At 43.6% G+C, this 6000-nt stretch overlaps 2 long non-coding RNA genes across 5 annotated transcripts in view; one reads left to right on the top strand and one right to left on the bottom strand.

Annotated features, from left to right (window-relative positions):
• Positions 1–517: 517 nt before the first annotated feature.
• On the bottom strand, positions 518–5322 carry LOC112544702 (uncharacterized). The gene is made up of 3 exons (XR_012900592.1): positions 5213–5322; positions 4748–4822; positions 518–649 (listed from the first exon to the last, which is right to left on the bottom strand). It is a non-coding gene; the product is annotated as an uncharacterized LOC112544702 (long non-coding RNA).
• LOC112544703 (uncharacterized) overlaps positions 786–6000 on the top strand; it is an 84441-nt gene continuing 79226 nt past the window's right edge. For 3 of the 4 annotated variants that reach the window (XR_012900590.1, XR_012900591.1, XR_012900589.1), the window contains exons 1-3: positions 786–1313; positions 1478–1557; positions 3602–3702. This is a non-coding gene — a long non-coding RNA (uncharacterized LOC112544703). Of the gene's footprint in view, positions 1314–1477; positions 1558–3601; positions 3703–3814; positions 4838–6000 lie in introns of those variants that run through there. The other variant, XR_003088035.2, reaches the window with a different exon arrangement.

Genomic DNA, 6000 nt, shown 5'->3' with positions numbered 1-6000 from the left:
GCCTGGCTGGGCTGGAGAAGCCCCCTGCCGCAGGATCATGGCTTACTGGTTAAACATTTCCATTTAACCAGTTAACTGAACTAGGGATGTAAAATTGTGGTGGATCAGCTAAGCCCCAATCCTCTGTGTGTCTGGGAGGGTCAAGCATTGCGACTGCCCCTGTAGAGCTCATTGAACAATGGGAATTTACTGCTGTTTGTTAAGCTATCTGACCAGAGGTGGGAAACAACTGCAGACAGCACAGGGGTAGAGGAACTGAAAATACAGAATAGGCAGAGCAGCGGCACAAGCTCCGAGTACAGCCAGACCTGAGGGGAGAGCAGAAGGCTTATGCCTTTTAAATACTAAACCAGATCTAAGAGGGGTGACAATTGGGTTGCAGGGAGACCAAAGAGATAACTACAGATGTATTCATTGTAATACTCTCTAGCTACACGTCCTCTCTTTGGAGCCTTTAACTTACCACCTGATGGCTCTTCAGCCACCATTCATCTTCTCCTGTCCCCCCAGCTGCACGGTAAAGTCCACGTGGGCACCACTGCCACAGATGGGGGAGAGGTGAGAGTGGGAACTGACTACGGGTCCAGGAATCCCCCAGAGGGACCTGTTCGGCCCGTACCCTGGCCCACAGGATGCCTGTCCTTGGATCCTAGGGAGCAAATATAAGAGAGAAAGAACTCACTAGTATAACCAGAAAATCCAGGCACATGAAACACACACTCTCTAGGGTAAAACAAAGGAAGAGCTGCATGGCAGAGCAACAGACTTACTTTCCTGAGCACAGCCACCCACACATGGCCCTGCTCATCGTGGTATACTCCTGGGCACCAGGCCCATAATCGGTCAGGAGGAAGAACAGCCTGCATGCCTTCCCTCCCCCTTGCCACACAGACTAGTGTGAGGGTGTTTCCCCCAGGTGCATGTGCTCAGAAGCTGGGGCAGAGCAAAAAGGAACCATTGGACTAAACCAAAGGGAACAGCCACCAAAGGATTATAAACAAAATGAATATGATCTACTATTACATATAAACATAGCATGATGCTGTATCTATGCAACATAGAGCACTATGGGGTATCTAAGGCAATGAAGCAAGACCACACTATACAAAAATCAGACAAACTTTAATGCAGCCACTTGCACCCCCACTCCTCTCCAGCAGTGGCTACTTCCCTTGGAGCAGGTCACAGGCAACTCCGCCCCATAAAGGATTCTTCCTTTCAGATCTCTCCTCCCCCACAATCTCACTGCACATCCAGCTGTTGGGAAGGGGGAAGCCTACTAAAATATAACAGACATTGCTAGACTGTTATATGTAAGAAAAGTTAATAATTGTAATTATTAGAGTGTGACAAGGTTTTATTATATTCTGTGCCTGTGTTCTTAGTTTTTTAAGTGTGTCTTTTACATAAAGCTAGTTGAAATGCTAGAGCACTGTGTTTCTATCCTTTCTCTTTAAATTTGGAATTTTGCTCCTAGATCAGCTGCCCAGTTCTGGGGAGAAGCAAGCTAGCATTGTGTTGCTTGAGGTTTGAGTTCCTTCTAATGCTTCCATAGTGGTGAGCCTATGTTTTAATCCTTACTGCTACTGAAATCCTTTGAAGTTAAAATATATAATTGTTGTAACCGTTTAAAATGATGGCATAAAGTTTAAAGAGCAATCTCAGGACTAACAGTCACAGTAGGCTTGTGTAAAACTGACTTTGTTGGTCTGAGCCAAAAAAACTCCCAACAACTTTAGCACACAGGTTAGTATGTGATTGATTGCAAAGAAGGAAACATTTGGACTGGGTTTAGTACCCTGAAAATTGATTATTGCATAAAAAGTGAAAACTAACAAAATGCAAAGACTTGCATTTTGTTTAGAAATGAATCTGAGTAAAACTTTAGAAAGCATGTTGTAATCTTTTTAGGCCCTGACCTTGCAGAGCAATTATACAGTTACATGGAGTCTCACTGACTTTATTAGGTGTTCTGTGGGCATGGGGTTTTACCCAAAAGCTTCTCCTTACTGGATACAGGTGCTAAACAATAAGGCTGTGTCTACATTGGCATGATTTTGCGCAAAAGCACCCGTTTTTGCGCAAAAACATGCTGCCTGTCTACACTGGCGGGGAGTTCTTGCACAAGAACACTGATGTTCTAATGTGTGAAATCAGTGCTGCTTGCACAAGAACTATGATGCTCCCGCTCAGGAATAAGCCCTCTTGCGCAACTGTTCTTGCTCAAGAGGCTAGTGTAGACAGGCAACACGAATTTCTTGCACAAGGAAGCCCGATGGCTAAAATGGGCCATATTTGGGGTCGGGAAGGAATTTTCCTCCAGGGTAGATTGGCAGAGGCCCTGGAGGTTTTTCGCCTTCCTCTGTAGCATGGGGTACAGATCACAGCTAGAGGATCTCTGCATCTTGGGGCCTTCAAAGTATTTGAAGGCTTCAATATCTGAGATATAGGTGAGAGGATTATTCTAGGAGGGGTGGGTGAGATTTTGTGGCCTGCACTGTGCAGGGGGTCAGACTAGATGATCATAATGGTCCCTTCTGACCTTGGAGTCTATGAGTCTACACTGGCACGGATGCTTTTGGGCAAAAGCACATCTCTTGCGCAAAAGCATGTGCCAGTGTAGACTCTCTTGCACAAATACTTATAACGCAAAAACTCTTGCGTTCAAAATATTTGCGCAAAATCTTGCCAATGTAGACGTTGTCTAACGATATAGACATCTTTGTGAAATGTATGCTGGTTTAACTTTATTTTGTGTCACTAGTTTAATTAGACAATGGTCTTTGCTGCTAGGCGGAGCTCCCTGATGTGTGTTTTGAATTTGCTAGTGTATTAAGTGCACCTTATAAGACAATATCCTAGTGGCTGCTGTGTGTGCCACGAACTATGGGATAAGTAATCTCCAGGGAGTGCTACTAAAACACGTAATTACTGGTGATGTAGACAGAGCATTGGTGTGCTTGAAACAGGATGTGTGTTTATAGCCATTTATGGTAGCACACTCTCACTTAGTTTTTTAATATAGATGCAACCAAAGAGAGGTCATAGGTGTCAAAGAGTCATAGATGCAGCACACAGTCAATCTGTGGAACTCCTTGCCAGAGGAGGTTGCAAAGACCAGGACTTTAACAGGGTTCAAAAAAGAGCTAGATAAATTAATAGAGGTTAAGTCCATCAATGGCTATTAGCCAGGATGGATTGGAAGGGTGTCCCTCGCCTCAGTTTGTCAGAGGCTGGAAATGAATGACAGGAGAGGGGTCACGTGATGATTACCTGTTCTGTTCACTCCTTCTGGGGCAACTGGCATTGGCCACTGTTGGATACTGTGGCCAGATAGGCCTTTAGTCTGACTCAGTATGGCCATTCTTATGTTCTTATCTGGCTGATTCTTTCTTTGCCTTAGCCTCACTACTTGAACTACAGCTGCTACTCTAACTTTCTTCAGTGACACTGTAATCCCAGTTTTCAAGTGGAATACGATACTGTCCTAGGAGTGAAAACCATTACAAGTGGCTACTAAATAAGGGGGAAAATAATGGGATTTTGGGATACTTGGGAAGAGGTAATCCTTACACCTTGTAATTATCTGTATACTGTATAGGGCTTTGCAAGGAAAATTGGTATTATTATTCCTGTTTTCTTCATGGGGAAACTGAGGCACTGCAAGCAATGACTTCTCCAAGCTCACCCAACAAACTTAAGGTAAAGGTCTCTTGAGTTCTTCTACAGTGCGCCAGGCACTAGATCATGTTGCTTCCCTAGCTTATATTTGTCTAGTAATTAGCCTCTGTCTACTTTTCAACTACTCCTTCAGCCTGGGCACCAGGAGGAAGGCTTAACTGAGATTGGGCAGACAGGCAAGCAGAGAGCAGCACAGAGAGAAGTGATAGGGAGATCTGGTACACATATAGAGGTAAGGGAGATGACTTGCTAACAAGTTCATAGAGTTGTAAAACTATTCTGCCTTTGTTTTCTGTATAACTCACCTTTAGACGTGTAAGAACTCAGTCTGCTTGAGGAGTCCATAGCTGTTTTGTTATTATGATGCAGATACACATTTTGTATCCACGCAGGGCTCTACTCATAATTGCTCTGACTCAGAGGAATCAGACTCACTAGGTGCCAGGGGTCGAATTCCATGTTAAATTATGAGTCAGGATATAAATTTAGGAGGACATATGCTCCACCACGGAAGTTCACAGGGAGATCAGCACAGTGAGGAGAACATGCTGTCCTATAAGGTCATTGCTATCTCTGCTCTTCTTTCATCCTCCTTCCTTTCTCTGATTCTCTTCCTTCCCCAACTTCTGTTTCCTATGTTCTTCTTTTCACTGCATTTCCTTTTCTGAAATAGTTTGCAATTGCCACCTGTCTGTCGGCCTTGCTCTTAACCTCTTTCCCATTGCACCTGCTAAACTGATCAGTACTGATATGGTTAAAGTCAATACTGCAATGTCATGAGGGATTTTAGCCTTGATGTCCCAATGAAATTAATAGGGCACAAGGGAATTGACATTTCCATCACTGTTTTGTTCAGGCAGACATTGCTGCCTCAGTTATGGAGCTCAGTCCACATTTGGTAGCTTTACTTTGCTACTATGAAGACTAGACACTTAACATGAACTGAAAGCAGAGATTCTAAGCACTATGAATATTGGAAGCCATGTAACATACTAAGTTGGGCCAAATGTGGCCCACCAGTTTAACACCCTGGTGTAGGACAGATAGAGAGAAGGACACACTGTACTTTTTTTCTTGGGCCTTTCTTCCTTTTTGTTGGTTTCTTCACTTGAACTCTAAAAGTCATTCAAACTGAACACACCTATACAGAAAAACACAAAAGCAGAGGACTTGTCTGTCTGAGACGGAAATAAGAATTAAAGGGGTTGGGGGGAGGAAATTGCTAGGGAAGGGAGAGGAGAAAAGGGGCAGGGTATCAATCTATTAATCTAATTCATGTTCATAGCCCATTTAATATGTTCTAAGTGTTGAAAGGAAAGTTTGGCTCCAATCCTTCAATAACGATGACAGTCTGAAATTCCACATTTGGTTGCTCAAATTACAAAACATAATATACACTTATACCTTTGCTCACTGTCCCAGTCCCATGGGGGGCAGAATATGGCTGTTGTATGAAGATGACTAGATCTGAAAATTGGGCCTTAATTCCCCCATTAGATTATCTGTTTAAGAGACAGCTTTATGATACCACCTGTGTCCTCTTAATATCTTTAAAAGCAAAGTGCCTGCACGTGGAATATGTGTTGCCAAGTCTCCAGTTCCTGCTCTCTTTACAACAAAGCTTGATCTTTTAAACTGTTCACCACTGCCCCTCCACTCCACCATTTGTACTTGATGTTTGAATGAAGTCACAATAGATCACTGTGATCTGATGTGATTAGCACACTGTATAGTGCTTGAGCTGCAAAGTGGTTAATGGTCTACTTCAGGGGTGGGGAACTTAAGGCCAGGGGGCTGGATGCAGCCCCTGGCTTACCTGGATCTGGCCTCTGAGTTTCGGAGCTGCCCCCAGCATTGGGGAGCCCACACCGGTGAAGGGTGGGGATTTTTTCTCATTTGTGTGCAACCCCCAGTGGTCCCAACTCAAAAAAGATTCTCCACCCCTGGTCTACTTAAGGAAGAAGAGTGTTGTGCAGGTATCCTCATAGTTGTAGTGGACAAACTGCTTCCAGAATGCACCAAAGTGTACAGTATGAGTGGTGGATTTGTGGCAATTCACTCTCATCTTATAAAGTTGGCTAAGAGTCTTTTACTCCATCTGTGTAAAAATTTCTACACATTGTACCATATTCTGCATTGGGGAGCAAGGAGGAAGTTTGAAGTGGCCAATTTAATCCCAGCTCCACTTGATTCAAAAGAAGTGGCTTTTAAATGTTTGTCTTCTGCCTAAAGTTGCATACGGAGTAACTTTCACTCAAAGCACCCAAAACTCACTTTCAGGTTTGGTTACAAACTAGAAACTTGGCTTATATTTTGTAA

This window comes from Pelodiscus sinensis, chromosome 1 (genome assembly GCF_049634645.1).
Source record: "Pelodiscus sinensis isolate JC-2024 chromosome 1, ASM4963464v1, whole genome shotgun sequence".
NCBI lineage: Eukaryota > Metazoa > Chordata > Testudines > Trionychidae > Pelodiscus > Pelodiscus sinensis.
Note: the sequence above shows the minus strand (reverse complement) of the source record. Positions and strands in the feature narration are given on the sequence as shown.